The sequence below is a fragment of the Chiloscyllium punctatum genome, chromosome 14 (genome assembly GCF_047496795.1).
Source record: "Chiloscyllium punctatum isolate Juve2018m chromosome 14, sChiPun1.3, whole genome shotgun sequence".
NCBI lineage: Eukaryota > Metazoa > Chordata > Chondrichthyes > Orectolobiformes > Hemiscylliidae > Chiloscyllium > Chiloscyllium punctatum.
Window position 1 is genome coordinate 103,770,711 of NC_092752.1, and position 24,448 is coordinate 103,795,158.

Below are 24,448 nucleotides of genomic sequence, written 5' to 3' on the forward strand. Positions count from 1 at the left end.
GATAGAATGTAACCCTGATAAAGATGAGGTGATGCACTTTGGGAGAAGGAACCGGTCAGGGGAGGACTCAATGAATGGCAGCACACTGGGAACCTCAGTGTGTGCTTCTCCACACATTCCTGAATGTGACTGAACAGATTAATGGACTAGTTAAGAATTTGAACTTGGGTGTTGTGTTTCCGAATGAGGGCATGGATTATAAGAGCAATACAGGGTTTTGGTTCAGCCAAACTGGAGTACTGTGTGTAGTTCTGGGAGCCACAGTCCAGGAAGGATGTGATTGTGCACACGTGATTCACCAGGATGTTCCCTGGGATGGAACATATCAGCTATGGAGAGAGGCTGGATACGCCCGGTTTTTTTGCTTTGGAGCAGAGAAAGCTGAGGGGTCCGTGATTCAGGAGGATAAGATTATGAGGAAGACACGGACAGGGTGGATAGACAGCAGCTGTTCCTTTTAGTGAGAGGGTCAAGAACAAAGGAGCTCGCTTTTAAAGTGAAGAGTTTGAGGTTCAGAGAGGATTTCAATATTTTTTTCACCCAGAGGATGTTGGGTTCTGGGATTACTTCCTGAGAGGGGAATTATCACGGATAACCTCACAATCGTTAAAAAGTACTTGGATAAGCAGTTGGAAGTGTCACATCATTCCAGGCTATGGGCCTGCTGTAGGAAAGTGAGACTAATATAGATCGTGCTGTACTTCTATTGGCACAGAGTCTATGCTCCTGTGAGCGAATGTTGTGGAAGGTCAATCATTGAGCAGTTTAAGGCAGGATTTGATGGGTTGCTGAAAACTATATTCACAAGGGTTATAAGAATGAACTGTAATAACTTGTTAAATCATATCAATGTGAGAAACATGAGAAAACAAATGCAGTTTCCTTATAGTTTGAAACCAGAGAATGGAGAATGGGGAACAGGGAAATGACGGAAATATGAAGCAATACTGTAGTTCTGTCTTCACAGAACATTCAAACAATACAAGGAAAACCAAGTCTGGTGTGGTAAAATAGTAGAGTACATGGAACATAGAACATAGTAAGTAAATGGTTTAGGAAAAATTATTAGGGCTGAAAGTAATGGTCATAGACAACACTAACATAGATTTATGAAATGGGAATTATGTTTGAGAAACAGACTGAGAGACAAATGAAAGAGAAGCAGTGGATGTAGAACATTTTGATTTTCAGAAAAACTTTGGTAAAACTCCAAGCCCAGATTGCAAAATCAAACTGTGGGACATCTCCGACTGGCTTGAAAGGCGGTTGGAGCGGGAGGGGGAGGATCCATTTGTTGTGGTCCACGTTGGGACTAACAACATAGGCAATGCTGGGGTGGAGGACCTGTTTGGGGATGATCAAGCACTAGGAAGGAAATTGAAGTACAGTTCCTCAAGGGTCATAATCTCTGGATTACTGCCCGAGCCACGTGCCAATTGGCATAGGGATAAGAAAATTAGGGCAGTAAACACATTGCTAAGGGATTGAAGGGACAAAGAGGGATTCCACTTCATGGGGCATTGGCATCAGTTTTGGACCCAGCGGGATCTGTATCGTTGGAACGGTCTCCACCTGAACCGATCTGGTACCATATTCTAGCGAAGAGTAAAAAAGGGTGGTCAGTAGGACTTTAAACTTCTGAACTGGAGCGAAGTGAAAGTGAAAGCGACAGGGAGTATGGAGTTAAATGGAAAGATAAGCAGCCGAAAGCATGTGTACCGGTGAATTTCAGCTTGAGGCAGACTAGAAATGCTGCAAAAAGGAAGGATAAATCAGGACATCTTATGACTTCCAATATCTCTAATGATCAGAAAGTTAGCATTAAGGCACTTTACCTGAATGCTCATAGCATTCGTAACAAAGTAGATGAACTAATGGCACAGTTCATCGAGAATGATTATGATGCGGTAGGCATCACAGAGACGTGGTTGCAGGGGGTTCAGGACTGGCTGTTAAACATCCAAGGATTTACAACTTATCGAAAAGACAGGGAGGTCGGCAGAGGAGGCGGGTTTGCCTTGTTAGTTAAGAACAAAATTAAATCTATGGCACTGAATGACATAGGGTCGAATGATGTGGAGTCTGTGTGGGTGGAATTGAGGAATGACAGAGGCAAAAAAACCATAATGGGAGTTATGTATAGACCTCCGAACAGCGGTCAGGACCAGGGGTGCAACATGAACCAGGAAATAGAGAAGGCGCGTCGGAAAGGCAAGGTCACGGTGATCATGGGGAACTTCAATATGCAGGTGGACTGGGTAAATAATGTTGCCAGTGGATCTAAAGAAAGGGAATTCATAGAATGCTTGCAGGATGGATTTTTGGAACAGCTTGTCATGGAGCCCACAGGGATCAGGCTATTCTGTACCTAGTGCTGTGTAATGAACCAGACTTTATAAAATATCTTAAAGTAAGGGAACACTTAGGAAGCAGCGATCATAATATGGGAGAGTTCAGTCTGCAGTTTGAAAGAGAGAAGGCAAAATCGGATGTAATGGTGTTACAGTTAAATAAAGGTAATTCTGAGGGCATGAGAGAGGAACTGACCAAAATCAACTGGAAGCAGAGCCTAGCGGGGAAGACAGAACAGAAAAAATGGCAGGAGTTTGTGGGTATAATTGACGACACAGTACAGAGGTTCATCCCCAATAAAAGAAAGATTATCCGGGGAGGGATTAGACAGCCATGGCTGACAAAGGAAGTCAGGAAATGTATCAGAGAAAAAGAGAGATCCTATAACGTGGCCAAAAGCACTGGGAAATCAGAAGATTGGGAAAGCTACAAAAACAAACGGAGGATAACAAAGAGAGAAATAAGGAAGGAGAGGATCACATATGAAGGTAGGCTAGCCAGAAGTATTAGAAATGATAGTAAAAGTTTCTTTCAATACATAAGAAACAAAAGATGGAAAATTATAGCAGCATCCAAGGAGCAGGAGAATCAACGTTTCGGGTATGAGCCCTTCTTCAGTCTCATGCCCGAAACGTCGATTCTCCGGCTCCTTGGATGCTGCCTTACCTGTTGCGCTTTTCAAGCAACACATTTTCAGCTCTGATCTCCAGTATCTGCAGTCCTCACTTTCTCCATGGAAAATTATAGGCCAATTAGCCTAACCTCGGTTGTTGGTAAAATTCTAGAATCCATCGTTAAGGATTAATTCTTGTAAGATCAGGGTCGGAAAAGAACAAATTAACATGGATTTTGTAAGAGGAGGTCGTGCCTGACAAACCTGCTGGAATTCTTGAAAGGGGTGACAAGTGGGTTAGATCAGGGAAACCCAGTGGATGTGGTCTATCTAGACTTCCTAAAGTCCATTGATAAGGTGCCACACGGGAGGCTGCTGAGTAAGGTGAGGGCCCATGGTGTTCGAGGTGTGCTACTGGGATGGATTGAGGATTGGCTGTCTGACAGAAGGCAGAGAGTTGGAATAAGAGGTTCTTTTTCAGAATGGCAGCCGGTGACAAGCGGTGTCCCGCAGGGTTCAGTGTTGGGGCCGCAGCTTTTTACGTAATATATTAATGATCTGGATGAAGAGACTGCGGGAATTCCAGCGAAGTTTGCCGATGATACTAAGTTAGGTGGACAGGCAGGTAGTTCTGAGGAAGTGGGGAGGCTGCACAAGGATCTAGACAGTTTGGGAGAGTGGTCCAGGAAATGGCTGATGGAATTCAATGTGAGCAAATGTGAGGTCTTGCAGTTTGGAAAAAAGAATACAAGCATGGACCACTTTCTAAACAGTGAGAAAATTCATAAAGCCAAACTACAAAGGGATCTGGGAGTGCTAGTTGAGGATTCTCTAAAGGTAAACATGCAGATTGAGTCCGTGATTAAGAAAGTGAATGCAATGTTGTCATTTATCTCAAGAGGGTTGGAATATAAAAGCAGCGATGTGCTACTGAGACGTTATAAAGCTCTGGTTAGGCCCCATTTGGAGTACTGTGTCCAGAATTGGGCCCCACACCTCAGGAGGGACATACTGGCACTGGAGCGTGCTAGCAGAGATTCACACGGATGATCCCTGGAATGGTAGGTCTAACTAATGAGGAACGGCTGAGGATCCTGGGATTGTATTCATTGGAGGTTAGAAGTTAAGGGGAGACCTAAGAGAAACTTACAAGATAATACATGACTTGTAAAAGGTGAACGCTAGGAAATTGTTTCTGTTAGTCGTGGAGACGAGGACCCATGGGCACAGCCTTAGAATCAGAGGGGGTCAATTCAGAACAGAAATGCGGAGACATTTCTTCAGCCAGAGAGTGATAGGCCTGTGGAATTCATTGCCGCAGAGGGCAGTGGAGGCTGGATGCTAAATGTCTTCAAGGCAGAGATTGATAAATTCTTGATGTTACAAGGAATTAAGGGCTACGGGGAGAATGCGGGTAAGTAGAGTTGAAATGCCCATCAGCCATGATTAAATGGCGGAGTGGACTCGATGGGCTGAATGGCCTTACTTCCGCTCCTTTGTCTTTTGGTCTTATGGTCTAAATCTTAGTGGATTGGGGATAATATGTGGACATGTTTCTAGAATGGGACAGCTGGCAGAAAATAGTGAATTGAAATAAGCAGACTCGTGAAGCAACAGCTTGACATTGTCTGTAAGATATGATTATGTGAGTATGACTATATCCCAGACACCCCATCATCTTCCCCGGATATCTCTTGTCTCATCAGCAGGACAGACACAGCAGAAGTGGCGGCACAGCTGGAAGTGAATTGCTCTGGGAGTTCTCAACAGCGACTCTGTATCCCATGAAGTCTAATGGCGTTAGTTTACACATGGGAAAGGAAACTCCTGCTGATTACCATGTACCAGCCTCTCTCAACTGATGAATTAGTACTCCTCTATGTTGATCAACACTTGGAGGAAGCACTGAGGGTAGCACGGATGCAAGATGTACTCTGGGTGGAGGATTTCAGTGTCCACCTCCAAGCGTATCTGAGCTACAGCAATACTGATCAAACTGGCCGGGTTCTAAAGGATATAACTGCTAGACTGGTTCTGCGGCAGGTGGTGAAGGAACCAACAAAAGGAAAATACATATTTGACCACAGCCTTACTAATCTGCCATTTGCAGAATTATCTGTCCATGACAGGATCGGTAAGAGCGCCCACCGCATTGTCATTGTGGAGACAAAGTCACACCTTCACATTGAGAATAGCCTCCACCATTTTGGGTGGTACTATCACGGTGCTAAATAGGGCAGAATTCGAACAGATCTAGAAGCTTAAGTCTGGGTGTCCATAAGGTGTTGTGGATCATGAATAGCAGCAGAATTGTACAGCCACACAACCTCATGATCTGGCATATCCCCCTCGCAACAATTACCATCACTCCAGAGGATCAACATTGGTTCAATGGAGTGTGCAGGATGGCAGGAGCAGGACCAGGCAAACCTGAAAGTGAGGTGTCAGCCTGATGAAGCCACCAAACAGGACAACTTGTGCTCCAAACAGCATAAGCAGTAAGTGATAGACAGAGCTAAGTCATCCCACAAGCAAAGGATCAGATCTAAGCTCTGCAGGCCTTTGACATCTAGTCGAGAAACGTTGGGGACAATTAAACAATTCACTGGAGGAAGAGATTCCACAAATAACCCCTTCTTCCATGATGGAAGAGCCCAGCACTTCAGTGTATAAGATAAAGCTGATGCATTCGCAACAATCTTCAGTCAGAAATGTTGAGTGGATGATCCATTTCAGCCTCTTCCAGTGGTCTGCAGCAATTCAGTTACCAGTCATCAACCAATTCGATTCAGTCCACGCGATATCCAGAAACGATTGGAGATACTGGATATTCCAAAAGGTCCATAATCTGACAACATTCTGGCAATAGTACTGAAAACATGAGCTCCATATCTTGCCACTCCCTTAGCCAAACTGTTTCAATACAGTTACAACAATGGCTTTTCACGATTTTATGGAAAATTACCCCAAGTATCTTCTATATATAAAAAGCAGAACAAATCCAATCGGGCCAAATACCACCCCATCAGTCTACTCTCGATCATCAGTAAAGTGGTGGAAGGAGTCAGTGTTTTTCAGCAACACTTGCTCAGCAATACGCTGGTCAATGATGCCCAGGTTGGGCTCCCTCAGGGCCACTCAGCTCCTGACCTCATTACTGTGGTTCAAACATGGACAAAAGAGATGAATTCCAGAGGAGGGGTGAGAGTGATAGCCCTTTAAATCAAGGCTGCCTCCTACCAAATGTGGCATCAAGTGGCTTTGGCAAAACTGGAATCAATGGGTATTGGGGCGAACTCCCCGCTGGTAAGAATCATACCTGGCACGTAGGACGATGGTCATGGTTGAAAAAGGTCAGTCAACTCAGCTCCAGGAAAAGCAGTGGCCTCGGCTGAAAACCTCTTCATGGCTGCTTCATCAATTACCTTCCCTCCATTTTAAGGTCAGAAGTGGGGATGTTCGGCAATGATTGTACAAAATTCTGCAAATATTTGTGGCTCCTCAGATACTGAAGCAGTCCATGTTCAAATGCGACAAGATCTGGACAGTATCCAGGCTGACAAGTGGCAAGTAATATTCAGGCCACGCAAATGCGAGACCGTGACCATCACCAATAAAATATAATCTAACCTGCCCCTTGGCATTCAATGGTGTTACTATCACTGAATCCCCCAGTATCAAAGTCCTGGTGGGTAATCATTGCTCAGAAACTCACTGGTCTCACCACATAAACACAGTAACTGCAAGAGCAGGTCAGAAGCTAGGAATGCTGCGGCGAGTAACTCACATCCTGACTTCCAAAAGTCTGTCCACCATCTACAATGCATAAATCAGAAGTGTGATCGAAGACTCCCAATTTGTCTGGATGAGTGCAGTTCCAACAACACTCAAGAAGCTTTATACCATCCAGGACAAAGCAGCCAGTCTGACTGTCCCTTCATCCACAATGCTCCACCATCAACGCTCAGCAGCAGCAGCAGCAGTGTTTTACTATCTACATGCTGCTATGAAATGATTCACCAAAGATCCTGAGAGACCACCTTCCCAACTCACGACCACGTCCATCTAGAAGGACAAGGGATGCAGATGTATGGAAAAACCATCATGTTTCACTTCCCGTCCAAGCCATTCACCATCCTGACTTGGAAATATATCACCACCCCTTCACAGTCGCTGGGTCGCTGGCATTGTCGGTCAACCACAGCAGGTGGACTGCAGCGGTGAACAAGGCAGCTCAGCACCACCTTCTCAAGGGCAATTAGGGACAGGCAATAATTGCTGGCCCAGCCAGTGACTCCGAGATTCACGAAATAAATAAATAGATTTTAACAGAGGAAGTTTGCTGAGGTGTCGCAGGGATCAGTGCTTGGGGCCCAGCTGTTCACAATGCCCTTTAAACATTTGGTTGCTGGAATCAGATACAATGTATCCCAGCCTGCTGACAGCACTAACGGATGTGGGATTGTGAGTAGGTGAGGAGGTTGTAAAAAAACACCAATATTGCAAGACAAAAAGCAGTTAAGAAGATAAATGGTGTGCTGACCTTCATTTCAGGAGGATTTGAGTCGAGGAGAAAGGGTGTCTTACTGCAGCTGTGCATGGCCTTGGTGAGACATCATCTCAAACATTGTTCAGTATTGTGTGCAGTTTTGATCTCCGTACCTAATAAAGGACAAACCTGACATTGATGGAGAGCAGTGAAGGATGACCAGACTGATCTCTGGGATGACAGACTTGTTGTAGGAGCAGAGATTGGGGAGACTGGGCCTGTATTCCAAGGGGTTTAGGAAAATGAATGGGGATTTCAGTGAAATATACAAAAATCTGACAGGGTGAGACAGATTGGAAGCAGGGATGATAATTCCCCTGGCTGGGACGTAGAAAACCAGGTGCCACAGTATTAGGTACAACAGGTCACTCTGCATTTAGATGAGAATAAATGTCTGCACTCACAGACTGGTGAACCTGGGAATTCGCTCGCACCTGGAAACCGAGACACTAATTATAAATAAGGATTTAGAGACAGTAAAGGGATGGTGGGAGAGCAGGAGTACGGTGTGGAAATGAAGGGCCAAGCATTATTACATTGAATTGGTTAGCAAACTCGATGGCCCAAACGTACTACTGCACTTCCTATTTTATAACTTCCCAAGGTTACTCACATTAACGGTTATGTATATCGTGTTGGGTAAGTGCATTGAGGAGAGTTTTTTCCATGAACTAGATTGGGGGAGGCTCAATGTGTTGTATGACCTACTCTTTTCCCGCTGTTTCTATGCAGTCTGTGGGAAAGCTCTGTAAATGCTGTCACACGCTCTCAGGAGGGCTTTGCAGGGTCGACAGGACTGTGTTCCCATTCCCTTTTCTGCTACAGATGCCGAGGCCGGGTGTTCTGTCCGGTTTCATCCTTTTAGACCTCGGAGTACTTAGTTCCAAATGAGTGTCTTGATTGGCCGTTTCAGAGACCATTGAAATGTTTATCACATGTCAGCGTCTTTGGAGTCACTTTTTGGCCCGCCCAGGAAATCACAGGAGATTCACTTTCTAAAAGTACATTGGAGAAGGAAATTCTGTTTACAATTGATATTGGCTTCAAGGTCACTGTTACTGTTACATTTCGATATTTTATTAATTGTTTTTAACTTCCACCCACTGCCAGATCATTAGCCTGGTCTGGATTAGTGATCCAGTGACATTTCCACAATAGCACCATCTCCACATGGGGACCTATTGGAAACCACACTGAGCAGGTTATTTCTGTACTGCTTGACAGCTCTGTCAAAAAGAACTCCCACCAATTTGACTGTCATGATGGGACTGAGGGGGTGGTAATTGGTCAGATTGTAATTATAACCGTCTTAGGGGACGGGACGTAGCTGAGTAATATTCCACATTGCCAGTGAGATGTCAGAGTTGGATCTGGAATGAAACAGCTTGCCCCAGGGTCACGGCCTCTTGTGCAGCACAAGTCTTCAGTCCCATTGCAGGAATTGTGTCAGGGCCCATTGCCTTTGTCGTATCTACTGTGTTCACCTGTTTCTCCATATCACGTGCAGCGGATCGAATTGGTTGAAGACTGGCATCTGTGATTTTGTGGGCATCATGATATGGGTGAGGTGTATCATCGACTTAACACTTCTGGCAGAAGATGGTGCAGATAAAACATCCTTCTCTTTTACACTGATGTGCAGGTCTGTTCCATTATTTAGGATGGGGATGTTTGTGGAGCCCACTCTTCCAGTCATTTGTTTAATCGTCCATCACCATATATGACTGACTGTGGCAGAACTGCAGGGCTTCGTTCAGATCTGTTGGTCAAGTCTGGTAGCTTTAATGAGTTAGCATCAGGCTAAAGTTCATGTCATTCTGACTTTGACATGTTCACCCACACTCGTCACTGAGCCATAGATGGTGTTGATGGTAATGGCAGACTGAGGTGTTACCCTGGCAAAAAGTTACAGGTTGTGGTTGAATGCAGGTCTGCTTCTCCTGCTGCTGTGGTCTACAGCACTACATGAATACACAATTTCGAGCTGCAATATCTGCAATGCAATTCTGCTGTCTGTTCCCCAATTCTCACTGAGACCCATTCACCCATCAGCCCTGCACTCAGTGACCTAATCTGGGTCCTGATGTGGAAATACTTCCATTTTCAAACTCTCATTCTACTGAGGATCTGTCTCCCCGGGTCTTGCTTCCAATCTGACACATTCCGCAAAAGCATTTAACTGATCTTCATTGACCTGAATCTTTTTCCTATAGAAATTCCATGTTCTGTGTTTAAAGTGAATGTGTTTCCTCTGTTCCTTTCCCTGACCATGATTAAGAGCTCTGTCGTGTCAGTGATGCCATGTAGTTATGTAGTTTCAGAGCCAATGAATTCTCTGGATTCCCAATCTTCTTCACCACATTTTATGTTTCCTCTTTTGGTCTGATTCCTTATCACTCATGGCTGCCTTGTCCTCCCATGAGTATGTTTCATCTTTTTGGGGTTGCATTTCTGGTGTTATCTTCCGAATTATCCCCATAACCTCCTCCCATTGCTACTCCATGGTCTTTCCTGCTCAGCTCACCTTCCAATTAACTCTGGCCAGCTTCGCCTGCATGTCTTTGTAGTTACATTGCTTAATTATAACCACATTACATCTTGAAGAGAGCATTATATATAACCAGAAAGAAGGTGTTTTGAGAGTTAGGACATGAAGAATAATTGGTGGATTTCTTAACTTGATACAAAGGGAGGACGAGAGAGAGGATATCGATCTGGAGTTGTGGAAAATGAGAAAACTACATTATCAAAAGAAGTAGATGAACATTCCCCAATATTTTGGCAATGCCTGTGTGCTGTGGTCCTTTGTACAGTGCGCGTGCAACAGAGTAATACGTTCAAATGCTGAGTCTGATGCCAGAATATTTATCTCCAATAATATGACAGACACTAGCTTTGGAAAGACTCCAACAGGCCAATATATTGAAGTCCCGGTAAAAAGGAGATTAACTGAAATAAATTGGGACACTATAATCAAGAATTTGGAGCACACATCTGATAAGAATGAGAGATTAGTGTTAGGAATCCCAGAAAAGGAGGGAACGTTGAGAGGATCAAATCATGCTTTAATGTTTTATCAATTTTATACATCATTTGCATCATTTTTCGTTAACTGTGTCTCTGTTGTTCATTTACAATGTGTTGTGCAAATGTGAAAAATGCGACTTAACTGCACACAAACATTGATTAAACAGTGTGTATAAAATCACTTTTCGACCATTGAAACTGTCCTGTTGTCGTGTTACGAGGATACATGAACACCAACTGGCCACCAAAAGACATGACGCACTATCACTATGTTCCATACATACAGACAATGAAAGGTATCACTTTGACTGGGACAAAGCACACACACATGCTAAGACACGCAAGTACCTTCTTAGAGGAATGGCGTTCTAACCAGAAGTCCATCAAGAAACTCATCAATTTTGATCCTGTCTACATTCTTTTGTAAAAATAACCGGAAATGACATCACCCATCTTAAGAAACTAAGATCTATAAATAGAGAGGTGGGACATACCACCAGAGCTTCAGCGGAGACTCTCACTGATGATGTCACCTAGTCATGGTGACGAAACTTCTGAAAACAGATCTTCAAGCTCAACGAGCTAACTTGCACACATATAAATTATTATTTTTTTGCTTATTAGTGGAATTTAGGAGTTCTCTGTCACTCACGTTTTGACAGATTATGATGTGAGGTGAGTTTTTCTGGGTGTGTGGTTTTAATTAACAGAGGGGTTCGACATTGATGTCAAAACAGTTTTGGGGCCTTGCTGTGTGGGATTTGGACCGACTTGAACAGATTTGGGGTACAAAAGGTCCCAGTAAATTCCAACTCATTGCAATTAGTGATTTTGATCTTCAAATAAAACCAGTGGGAAAATTCGTTTAATTTTGTTACTTGTGGTTGATTAAATCAAAAGTGAGGGAAATGGCTTTTAACATTATTAAAGAGGTTCCCAAATTTCCAAGGAAGTTTAGAAGGACAAAAGGAGAACATTTTTTAGAATTAGCAAATAGGTTGGAATTAGGTTTAACCAGGGAAAAAAGGGAAGCTGAAATTGTAATGGAGCTGGTCAAGCATTTTGATGTATCTATAGTAGAGTTAGAAAAACCTTAAATTGCAAATGTGGCAACTGGAGATAGAAGATAAATAAAGGGAAGGAAACAGAGAGAGAAGAAAGAGAAAGAGAGGAAAAAGAAAGAAAGAGAGGATTTGAAATTCAGAAGTTGGAAATTAGACAAGAAAGTTAAATTAACAGGATAGAGATGAAGGGAGAACGTAGGGATGTATAAAACTATGCTAATAACTTGCCATGTTTCGGTGAGAAAAATGTCAAAACCTTTTTTTTTCATTTAGAAAAATGGCAAGGCAGATGACGTGTCCAATGAACTTCTGGATAATGCTAGTGCAGACTAAGCTGGTGGGCACTGCTGGTGTGGCATGTGCAGCGCTATCAGATGTGGGGTCAAGAGATTATCAAGATGTTAAATTGGCTATTTTGACTGGTTATGAATTGGTACTAGAAACATATAGACAGAAGTTCAGAAAAATAGAGACGGAACCAGGTCAGACTTATATTGAGTTTGAAAGAATTAACCACAGTCATTTTGACAGGTGGGTGCTGGCCTTAAAAATGGATAAGACCTGTGAGGCTTGAAGGGAGATTAATCTGCTGGAGAAGTTAAAAGACTCACTTCCAGAGATAGTAAGAATTCATGTGAATGTACAGAAAGTTCAAGAAGTGAGAAGCTCAGCAGAAATTGCAGGTAAATATGTACTGGGGCATGGGATGATATTTAGCTTCTGGCAGGAATTGCATCCTGTGAGGAATAGAAATTTGGAGAAGGGACGATCACACATTACAAAGCAAACAGTAGCGCACAATATTTTACCACAGGTGAAGAAAGAAGCCCAAGGGGCTTGAAAGGTGGTAAAAGGCCTCACGTGTTCTCACTATAAGGGAGTGGAACAGATAAAATGACCATGCCGATGGTTTAAGAAGGGCAGAGGGAAAAGGTGGTTTCACTGCAGTAAGCTGGGACACACAGTGATGGGCATTGAATGAAGGCACTTTGGGGAAAGATGTGGCAGAAGAGGCTAAGCCCAGTGGCATTAGTGAACCTGGTAAAGGAGACCCCAAGTACAGCCGAGGAGCTGCAGGAGAGTGCACAGCTGAGGCAGGGTCGAGGTATGGAGTTAGTACCTGATCTCTGAAAGAATTCGCCTCTGTGGATAAAGTTTACTCAGAAAGAACGGGGAGAAGGACAAGAAGTTATAATTTTGTGAGATATGGGATCTGCTCAGTCGCTAATAGTTGAGAAGTGAGGGGCCAGAAAAGCACAACAGATCAGGCAGCATCCAAACAGCAGGACAATCGAATATCAGGCATAAACCCATCGTCAGGAGGGGTGGGGGGACAAGGGGGCTGAACGATAAATACGAGGGCAGTAGTTGGGCTGGAGGGAGGGTCACTGGGAAGGTAATAAGAAGATGTAGGTGGTAGTGATAGTGATATGTCGGAAAGGAGGGTGGAGTCAATAGGTGGGAAGGAAGATGGCCAGTTAGGGCGGTTCAAGAGGGCAGTGCTAGGTTGAACGGTTGGATCTGGGAGAGTTGGTGGAGGGGAGATTTGGAATTTGGTGAAGTCAACGTTGATGCTATACAGTTTGAGGGTTCCAGCTGTCCTACCACCAATAGGTGTCCTATCACCCTTCTGTCAAACCTATCACACCTCACACCATCACACCTCACCTGCATCTACCTATCGCCTTCTAAGCTCCCTTCCACCCAGCTCCATCCCCACCCTCCCATTTATTTCTCAACCTCCTTCCCTCTCCCTTACCTCCCACTTTCCTGATGAAGCATTTATGCCTGAAACATCAATGCTCCTGCCCCTCGGATGCTGCCGACGTGCTGTGCTTTTCCAGCACCACACTTTTCAAATCTCATCTCCAGCATCTGCAGCCGTCACTTTCTCTCACCCTCTAATAGGAAGAGATGAAAGTATTTTCACTCTTTCTGGCATGTTAATCAAGACAGACAGACAGACACACACACACACGCACGCGCAGATAAACAAAATCTCTGCAATTTCAAGTTGAACGCACTTTGTCCATATATTATTGTAACTCATGACAAAAGGAAAAATTGAGAGATTGTTCAAAATATCATTCTGCATCTGAAGGCATTCTAATCACACAAGCTGCTAGCAATGTGACTTCATCCTGGAACAGTTGGATTTGGCTGAATTCCCTTTGCATTAGGCAGTGAAGAGATTCCAATGAATTCTGGCCTGGGATCGCCCAAGGGTATCACAGTGGCTCAGTGGTTAGCACCGCTGCCTCACAGCACCAGGGACTTGCATTCAATTCCAGACTCGGGTGACTATTTGTGTCGAGGTTGCACATTCTCCCCTTCTAATGGTTGCTCCAGTTTCCTTCCACAGTCCAAAGCTGTGTGGTTAGGTGGAATGGCCATGATAATTTGTACGAAGTGTTCAGGGGTTTCTAGGTTAGGTGCATCGGTTGGGGTAAATGTAAGGGAGCGAGCCTGGGAAGGTTGGTATGGACGCTTTGTGCTGAATGGCCTGTTTGTACACTGTAGGGATTCTATAAAAATAAGAATGGTAACGATGACTGTAGATCTTTTGTTTTAGCTCGCACACATTGCTGTCCTGAGGAACAATGAAGGAAAGAGAGTACAATCGGCCGTTCCTTCTCAGGCAGGTTACATTTTCTCTCTCTCTGAGCTGAATCACACAGTAATGTCATCCTCTCCCAAACATGTGATGTCTCTTTGTACATTGTCCAAACTATGTCTCCATCACATTCTCTGCTCCATGTAGTTGCATCATTGCTGCTGTCATACACAGAGCCATACTCGTAGCAGAAAATGGTCTCGGTGGATTTGAAGATATGTTTATATGTCGCTGCATCATTAAAAAAATTAAATGTTTAATGTATTCAAAATATTTTGTTATAATGAATGCATTTTGCAACAAATACAGAAATTGCTGGAAAAGCTCGGCAGGTCTGTCAGCATCCAAATACCTTTTACATGCTGTGCTTGTACCAGCCTCCACTACTTCCTCTGGCAGCTCATTCCACATGCACACCACCCTCTGCGTTAAATGGTGCTCGTGGGCTCGTCAAAAGCTTTCCCCTCTCAATTTCAACCAATGCCCTCGAGGTTTGGACGCCCAATCTGGGGAAAAATGGTTATGGACAGGGTGAGTAGTCAGGTTTTTCCCCAGATTGGGCGTCCAAACCTAGAGGGCATTGGTTGAAATTGAGGAGACATAATTGCTGGTTTAGCTCTTTTATTTGGCAGCAGAAGCGACTCTTTATCAAGCTAACCAAATTGCAACGACCCCCAGATTGTGGAGAGTAGATCGCCCAGATAAAAGCTATCAATTAAGCTCTTTTTTATTCTATGTTAGTGCCTGGGCTGCTGAGGACTCAGTGTCAATACTGTGAGATATTGAACCCTATCAGATAATGTGAACCTTTATTAGTCTGTTTTCCTTAGCTAAATTGACAACATTTATGAAGTATTGTCATAACCCAATAATTATCAATATTGTTAACGCATGAATGGCAATGCGTCAGATCGACGGCAATTCAGCCAAAATCATGTTTCTTACCCCTGTAATTGGTATACCGCGTTGTCATCCTGGGATAATGCATTCCAGGTTTAAATTGTGGGCAAAAACAATGACTGCAGATGCTGGAAAGCAAATACTGAATTAGTGGTGCCAGAAGAGCACAGCAGTTCAGGCAGCATCCAACCAGCAGCGAAATCGACGTTTCGGGCAAAATCGACGTTTTTGCAGCGAAATCGACGTTTTTGCCCGAAACGTCAATTTTGCTGCTCGTTGGTTGCTGCCTGAACTGCTGTTCTCTTCCGGCACCACTTATCCAGTATTAAACTGTGGGCAGCCAGGGGCGTACCTTGCTTGAGTGATTTAGAATTAGTAGAATCCCTACTGTGTGGATACAAGCCCTTGGGCTCAGCAAGTCCACTTCGACTCACTGAAGAGTTACCCACCCAGACTCATTCCCCTACCATCCCATATTTACCCGGACTAATGCCCAAACGTACACATCCCCGAACACTATGGGTGATTTATCAATGACCAATTCATTTAACCTGCACATCTTGTACTGTGGGAGGAAACCCACACAGACACGGCGAGAATATGTTAACTCCACACAGCCAGTCACCCAAGACCAGAACCAAAGCCGAGACCCTGGTGCTGTGAGGCAGCAATGCTCACCACTGAGCCACCACGTGTTATTTGACGGAGAAACAATGATGTCATTTGATCAAATAACTCGTACGTATGGACTATCTAGTAGAGACCTCTTCTGTATTTTTTTCCCAATCAGAGATTTGATATAAAAAAAACCCACACTTTTGTCACACTCTTCCAGATCTGATAAAGGGAATACGGCGCTTCTTGCTTAGAATACACTTTCTGTCAGTACCATTTATCAATAGTTGCAGAGTGTCCCCTCAGACGAGCCTGTGAAGCTTTGTGATGTCTGCTAGAGAGTTGGGGGTTCAGAACACTTCGGAGACATGGGAGGATATTTGTGAAAATGCTCAAAGGATTTTGATCTGCAATAGGACCCATTCCATGCAGTTGAAAATTCTTCGTAGGGTCTATCTGACCCCAACTTGTCCCTCAAAATTCAAAGTGGGATTATCTTCAGCATGTCCTAAATGCAGAATGACTACAGGCACTCTTACTCATTGTTTGTGGTCCTGCTGCAGAATTCATCTATATTGGAGCACTGTGTAAGATGTGATAGAGTGGGTCCAGGGGAATGAATTGGAGATGGACTTGGTTTCTGTTTTCCTGGGCCTGCCCAAGGTACTTTCCACAGATGAATATGGGAAAAAAATTATATCCTTACAATCTGTACTTTCTGTGCTAGGAAAAATATTCTGTTGTGTTGGATGTCTGAACTCCCCAACCCCCAGAGAGGAAGAACTATGAACATAAGAATGTGTATCAGTTAATGCTCTTGATGAACGAGAGCTGTCCTTTTGTTATGCTGAGCTGTAATATTTATTCATTATTTATTGTTTAGTTTTATTTTTTCTTCTGTCTGTGTAGCGTTTTAACTTGTTTTGTATGTACATGCAATTGGATGTAATTTTTTTCAGATATTTGAGTTGTGTTGTTATTGGTTTATTATAATATTTAAAATCTCTTTTTAAATATTTTTAAAAATTAAAATGCTAACATTGATAGAATACAGTCCCAAAAACTCTCATTAGAGAGACCATTCATGGTGGTTTATCCTGAGGATCACCACATCTCGGGTGATGGGGTGAGGCTGAGAGAATGTCCCCTTCATGGTAATCTCTGTCAATGTAAGGAACTGAACCTGTGCTGTTGCCCTGCCTCTACATCACAAACCAGCCGTCCAGCCAACTGAGTGGGAGACTGTGTAACTATTACAGACAGAAACAGTCACAGATAAAGGGTAAGAGAAACATTCATAATAAGGAAAGTGGTACAGTTCAGATAACGGTCAAGATAACGCCTGAGGGTAAAAATGTACTCTGCTCGAATTTGTATTTGTAACAAGACGTGTTTAGAAGTTGCTTTTGGTTTAATATCATTAAGGTGAGTCAAGTGACACTTATGTGTTGCACACTGGGACACTAACATTTTCCTGAAACTGGGAAATATTTGGAACATTATCTGGAACATTCTATAATCGGCATTCACCAGAATATTCTATGACTGTGTGGGAGGTATTGCAAAGGACGGAGAGAGAGAGAAAGAGAGAGAGAGAGAAGGTGTTGCATGCAGTCGTGAGAGTGGGGGACCATGGGCCTTGTTCGGGAGTAGTTGCAATCACAGATATACAGTGAGTGTGAGGGAACGGACAGAATACGGTGACCCTTATCCTGACAGAGCGGAGAAGGTTATTGATACTTGTCCTGTATTGCTGGGCATTTCTTCAGACCTCAAATACTGCACTGAATTTGGTAGTGAGCACAGACCATGCTCGGTGGGTCTGGTGGTGTGGCACTCTCTGGGATGAAAACCCCCTCTGTAGTCGCCCATCCAATATGCCCACCGTGCTCCGTCAACACACTATAGTGTAATTGCCCCTTATCTACCAATCTGCCATTTCTCTGCCTTTGCTCTGTATGCATCTAATCCTTTCCTATCTGTGTATTTGTCCAAATGCCTTTTCAATATTGTTAGTGTACCCACTTCAACCACTTCCACTGGCAGCTCAGTCTAATTTGTCAGTTCACCTTGGATTCCATGCGATCTAACCTTCTAGAGCGGCCTACTATGTGGAACCTTATCAAAGACCTTACTGAAATCCATATAGAATATGTCTACAACCCTGATCTCATCAACCTTCCTGGTCACTTCCTCAAAAATCTCTAACAAAATTTGTAAGGCATGATCCGCCACGCACAAAGCCATGCTGACTGCTCCAAGTCAAACTCTGTCTTTCCAAATGCATGCACATCTTATCTCTCAGAACCTTCTCAAGTGGTTTACCGAAAACAGGTGTGAAGCTTACTGGTCTATATTTCCTAGGCTTTTTTTTGCAGCCCTTCCTGAATAAGGGCACAACATTGGCTACCGCCCAGTCTTCCGGGATCTTGGTCCCTAAGCTTTATCTCTCGCCTCTTACAGTGCTCTTAGATACATCTGGTCAGGACCAAAAGATTTGTCTGACTTTGTGCGTTCTAATATGTCCAACAGCAACTCTACTGTGATATGAACAGTACCAACATATGACAACTAACCTCCCAAAGGTCACAGGTCTTCATGTCTTTCTTCATGATAAACACAGAGGGGAAATTGAGGGCTTCACCCATCTCTTGAGGTTTTACGCATGCATGCCAGTTTTGGGTTTTAAAGCATACTATTCTCTCTCTAGTTGCTCTTTATCTTTACTAAACTGAATTTGGACTCACTCTAATCTTCTCAGCCAAGACTACCTCATACCCCCTTATGGCCTTGCTGATATCCTTCTTCAGTAAACTCCTCTATCCCCTGTATATACCTCCAGGGATTCCCTTGATATGAGCTGCCTGAACATGAGCCACACCTCCTTTTTCTGGTCAAAGCCTCAATATCTCTTGACATCCAGAGTTCTCTCTTCCAGTCTCACATAACCTTCACCATCACAGGAAAATGGAAACCTTGAACTCGAGCTATCTCACTTTTAAAGCCCTCCCACTTGCACGAGATCCTTTTACCTGGACTCAACCAACTCCAATCATCCCATGCAATCCCCTGTCTAACTCCAACCACGTACGCCTTGCCCCAATTTAGAACTTGAATCTGTGGACCAATTTTGTCCCTCCCATAACTATTTCAAAATTGATATAACTCTAATCACTATTACCGAAATGCTCCCCCACTTTATCTCCTTCACCTATCCTGCCCTATTTCCCAACAGTAGGTCGAGTTTGTCCCTTCCCGAGTACGCTACTCTATATATTGATTGTGGAAACTTCGCTGAACACACTTAACAAATTATGTTCCATCTAAGTGCTTAACCATCTGGAAGCCCCAGACTATGTTAGGACAGTTCAAATCACCCGTTGTAACAACCCTACTGTTCCTGCAAGTCTCCTAAGTCCTCCTGCATATTTGTTCCTCTAATTCACATTGTTAATTACAGTGCAACCACTATAACATTACCATCCCTCTCTAACTACTTTGCACCATTCACGAAACACTCATTGGATATTATCTCAGGTGTTTCAACTTTAAATACTGGTGTGATACTCGCCTTAATCAGAACTATTGGTATTTAAACTGTTTCCATTTACATCTCTACATCACAGTGATTTTCACATCCATGGCACGCCTTGTCAAGGTACAGTGCAGATATGGAGCTGTAAATGGATGGGAGCTGCATATCCTGTCACTTCCAACATTGGCTGCAAGTTTCCCCACACTGGGCAGTGATCTAACACAGTGTTACCGAACAATGCAACAGCCTGGGTTTATATTTGAATGAACCAGTGCGGACTGCACAGCTCCCCACGCTGGACATTTAGCCCAGGATTATAGATCCAGCATTGGTGTGGGCTGCACAGAGTTCCATTCTGGACATTGCTGGGTTGTATTCTGCAGTACGCTAGCCATATTTACACAGTGCTCCATCCTGAAAGTATAATGGACGGGCTGGTTATGTGAGTTGGATTGCGAATGTGAGAGAACTAAACATTTGGCTATACCTTTATTTTGTGTTTTCATTCTTGTTATTGGACCCTTCAAATCCAGACTCATCCGGTTTGACCCGACCCTCTGGATGAGTCATGGTGACTGTTGTTGCAGCATCTGGGTCTGCAACATGACCAACAAATGGAGCAGAGGCTGCAGAGAGGACAGTCTCCGTGAAATGGAATGAGGGAATCACAATCAGATCAGCCGTGGTCTTAGTGAATGTTGGGGCAGGGTTGTGTGGACCACGAATGCAACTTACTCATATATTTGCGTTTGTTCCAAGCAAACTCCCCTTCTCTCCCAGTGTCCCATACTGGTGGGGAGTGAGTCCCCTCCTCCTGTTCCTGTGTAACAGGATCTTCGGGCCTCACTAGCCTCCAGATTTCCCTGGGTCCCAGTTTTGAACAGTGGAATGACTGCCTCCTGTTCCTGTGTTCCAGACTTGAGCGGTTGAATGACTCCCTCCTGATCTTATGTCCCAGACTCAAGCAGTTGAGTGACTGCCTCCTGTTCCTGTGTCCTCGTCTCGAGCAGTTGAATGACTCCCTCCTGATCTTGTGTCCCAGTCTCGAGCAGTTGAGTGACTCCCTCCTGTTCCTGTGTCCCAGTCTTCAGCAGCTGAGTGACTCCCTCCTGTTCCTGTGTCACAGTCACGAGCAGTTGAGTCATGCCTCTTGATCCAAGGTTTGCGATAGTAGATGTCCTTCTCCTGCTCCTGAGTAACAGGCTCCAATAGCTCTGTGTTCACCCGCTACTCCTGTGGAATGGAGGTGAGGGACTGAATGGCCTCTTCACATTCCTTAAAGCTTTTCTTGACTAAAAGCCTTTCTCCTGTTTCTGTAAAACACCACCAAAATCTGAATGATTTATTTTTGTATTTTACTGTCAGTAATTGAGCAAACCAGCTGACTGACAGAATTCAGAAGCTGAATAGCCTCCTCCTGTTCCCGTGTTAAACTCTCAAGAGTTAATAGACTCTCAGAGATGTATAGCATGGAAAAAGATCCTTCGGTCTAATCATCTATACCAACCAAATATCCTAAATTAATCTCGTCTCCCTTGCCAGCACTTGGCCCATCTCTCTCTGTAAACACTTTCCATGCATGTATCCATCCAAATGCCTTTTAGAAGGTGTAACTGTGCCTGCCTCCACCACCTCTTTTGGCTGTTCAATTCAAACACGCAGCCGACTCTGTGTGAAAATGTTTTCCCTCACGTCCCTTTTTAAATCTTCCTCCTCTCACCTTCAGCCTTTATATTCTATATTTGGAATTGTCTATCCTGGGAAAATACATTGACTTTTTACTCTTTCTATGCCCCTCCTGACTTTATAAATTTCTTTAAGGTCCACCCTCAGCCTCAACACTTGAAAATAGTCCCAGACTATTCAAACTCTCCCTGTAACGCCAACCCTCCAACACCTGCAACATTCTTTTAAATCTCTTCTGCACCCTTTCAAGTTTGACAACATCTTTCCGACAGCACGGTGACCAGAATTAAAGGCAATATTACAAAGGTGGCCATATCAATGTCCTGTACAGATGCAACATGTCATGCAAACGCATAGACTCAAAGCACGCACCAATAAAGGGAAGACCACCGAGTGCCTTCTTCACTACACTGTCTACCTGTGACGGCACTTTCAAGGAATGGAGAACCTGCACCACAAGGTGCCTCACAGGGCAGTGACCTGGGTTTAATTCTTTTCTTGAACGAGTGGCTGTGTGGAGTTTGTACATTCTACCCGTGTCTGTGTGAGTTTCCTCCGGATGCTATGTTTCCCTCTGACAGTATAACGATATACAGGTAAGGGTAGGTTGGACATCCTAAATTGTGCATAGTACCCTTGGATGTGAGGGCAAGGTGCATGAGCCATGGGAAATGCAGGCTGAGAGGGATAGGGTCGGGGTTTGTCCAGTGGGATACTGTTTAGAGGGACGGTGTGGCCTCGCTGGGCCGAAAACCCTGTTTCCTAACTGTAGGGATTCTATGATTTCTATGGAGTTCTCCATGATTGGCAACTTTCGACAGGATCCTACCTATATGCCTGGCCCTGATTTTTCTTGCCAAAATGCAACACCTCACAGTTATCTAAAATAAACTCCATATGCCACTCCTCAGCTGACCTAATAAAGTTCCCACTATATTCTGAGAGATCATTCTTCACTGTCGACTACACCACCAAATTTGGTATTATCTACAAACTTACTGACTATACTTCATATACTCAAGTGCAAATGATTTGTATAAGTAACAAAAGGCAGTGGACACACTATTGATCTTTGCGAGCATCGCCACTGGTCACAGGTCTCCAAGTTTAATGAACAAATGCCAACTGTCACATCCTGTCTCCGATATTCAAGAAAAGTTTGGACCTAAATGGCGAGTTCTCCCTGGATCCCAGGCAGTCTAACCTTGCTAACCAGTTTTCCATGTATAACATTTTGGTTTTCTTACTGAATTCTATGAAGACAACATCCACTGTCCTGCCTTCATCAATCATTATCTTCACTTCCTCAAAATTTCCACCCAGTCAGTGAGACGTGATCTCCAGTGTACAAAGCCCTCTTCAGTCCTTGTGTTTCCAAATGCATATACATCGTTTCCCTCAAATTCCCCCCCACCCAACAATTTAGTCACCATTGACGTCAGGCTCACCAATCTATAGTTACCTGGGTTTTCCTTAATTTCTGAAATAATGACACTATGTTAACAACCCTCGAGTCTTTTGCCACCTCACCTGTGGAAATCAATGTTACAAATATATCAGCAAAAGGCTGACTGACCAATTTCTTTCCTAGCTTCACACAATATTCTGGGAAACAATTGATCAGGTCCCAGGGATTTGTTCACCTTTGTGTGTTTTAAAATGTCAAACATCTCCTTGTAATATAGATACTTTTCAAGATATCACTATGTATTTCTTCATTCTCTCGCTTTTGTAACATCTTCTACATTAAATACGAGGAAAAATACTTGTTTAGTATCCCTTCGATCTCCTATGGTTCATCACATACGTAGCCTTACTGATCTTTAATGTGCCCTATTCTCTCCCTCGTTAATATTTTGCAATTAAAGGATGTGTAGAGTTGCTTCACTGCCTCGTTAACCCTATTTCTAAAGCCATCTCATGTCCACATTTTTCTGGCCCAATTTCCCTGTTGACTATACACTTATTGCCCTTATACTCCTCTCGGGATTCACTTAATCTCAGCTCTGTTTACCTGACATATGCCTCCTTCCTTACATTGACCAGAGCATCAATATATCTAGCCATCCAGCACTCCCTGCACCCACCAACCTTGCCCCTCTCACTAATGGGAAAACGTTGGCTCTGGACTCTCTGGATCCAAGTTTTGATGGCTTTGCATTTTCCAACCATCCCTTTACCTGTGAATAGGGTACCCCAATCAACCTTTCACAGGGCTCGCCTAATACTTTCAAAATCGGCCTTGTTCAAAGTTAGAACTTTCATGTTTACATCAGGTCCTTCCTATTCCACAACTAGTTTAAAACTAATATTTATGCGTAACAGACTTGAATGTTAAATAAACATTTCCTGTCCCTCTGTAACAGGCTCGAGAGGCTGAATAGGCTCCTCCTGTCCCTCTGTAATAGACTAGAGAGACTGAATGACCTCCTCTTGTCCCTCTGAAATAGACTCAAGAGGCCTCATGGCCTCCTCCTGTCCCTGTGTAACAGACCCGAGATATTAAATGAAACGACAACCCTTGGATTATGAGCAGCTGGTAAACTGTATCTAATAGAGGTCTATTCCTAATCAGTTTCAGAAGCACAAACAACATTATTTACTCCAGGTGCCCTCTCAGTAACACTTCATACAGCTGCAGCGACACATCTCTTAGTTTTGAATGATTCTTTCGGCAAAATGTGCCAATATTCCAGCATTCCACCTTTTCAAGTAGCAACAGACTAATATGGACTGAATGGCCTTCTCTTTTCCCTCTGTAAGCGTCCCATAGGGACAGAATTGCTTTGGCCTGTTCCTGAGCAGCAGTCTCAATGTTCTGTCTCAAGGTTATGAAAGGATTTGACAACAGGGCATTAAAACCAGGAGTGGACGCACACTGGTCAATAAGTACTGTACTTTGTGTTCAGGGATCGAGAAACATGCCCACCCGACATTTTTTATGTATCCGATCTGTTATTTTATAACTGCATCCTTTCATAAACAGAGTGGAATATATATAGACGCCTGCAGTGTCCTGTTAATACTCTCATATACAAGTTAATAAAAAGATTTAAAAGATTTAAAGATTTATGATCCATCCCTCAGCAACCCTCATCCATTCCAACCAAAACCAGGAAATGAAAAGTGATGTTTTGAACAGGTTAAGATAAGATTAGATTACTTACAGTGTGGAAACAGGCCCTTCGGCCCAATAAGTCCACACCGCCCCGCCGAAACATAACCCACCCATACCCCTACATCTACATTTACCCCTTACCTAACACTATGGGCAATTTAGCATGGCCAATTCACCTGACCTGCACATCTTTGGACTGTGGGAGGAAACCGGAGCACCCGGAGGAAACCCACGCAGACACGGGAAGAACGTGCAAACTCAACACAGTCACTCGCCTGAGCCGGGAATTGAACCCGGGTCTCTGGCGCTGTGAGGCAGCAGTGCTAACCACTGCTAACTGCTAACCAGTGCTAACTGTGCCAATTTGTTCAGTAA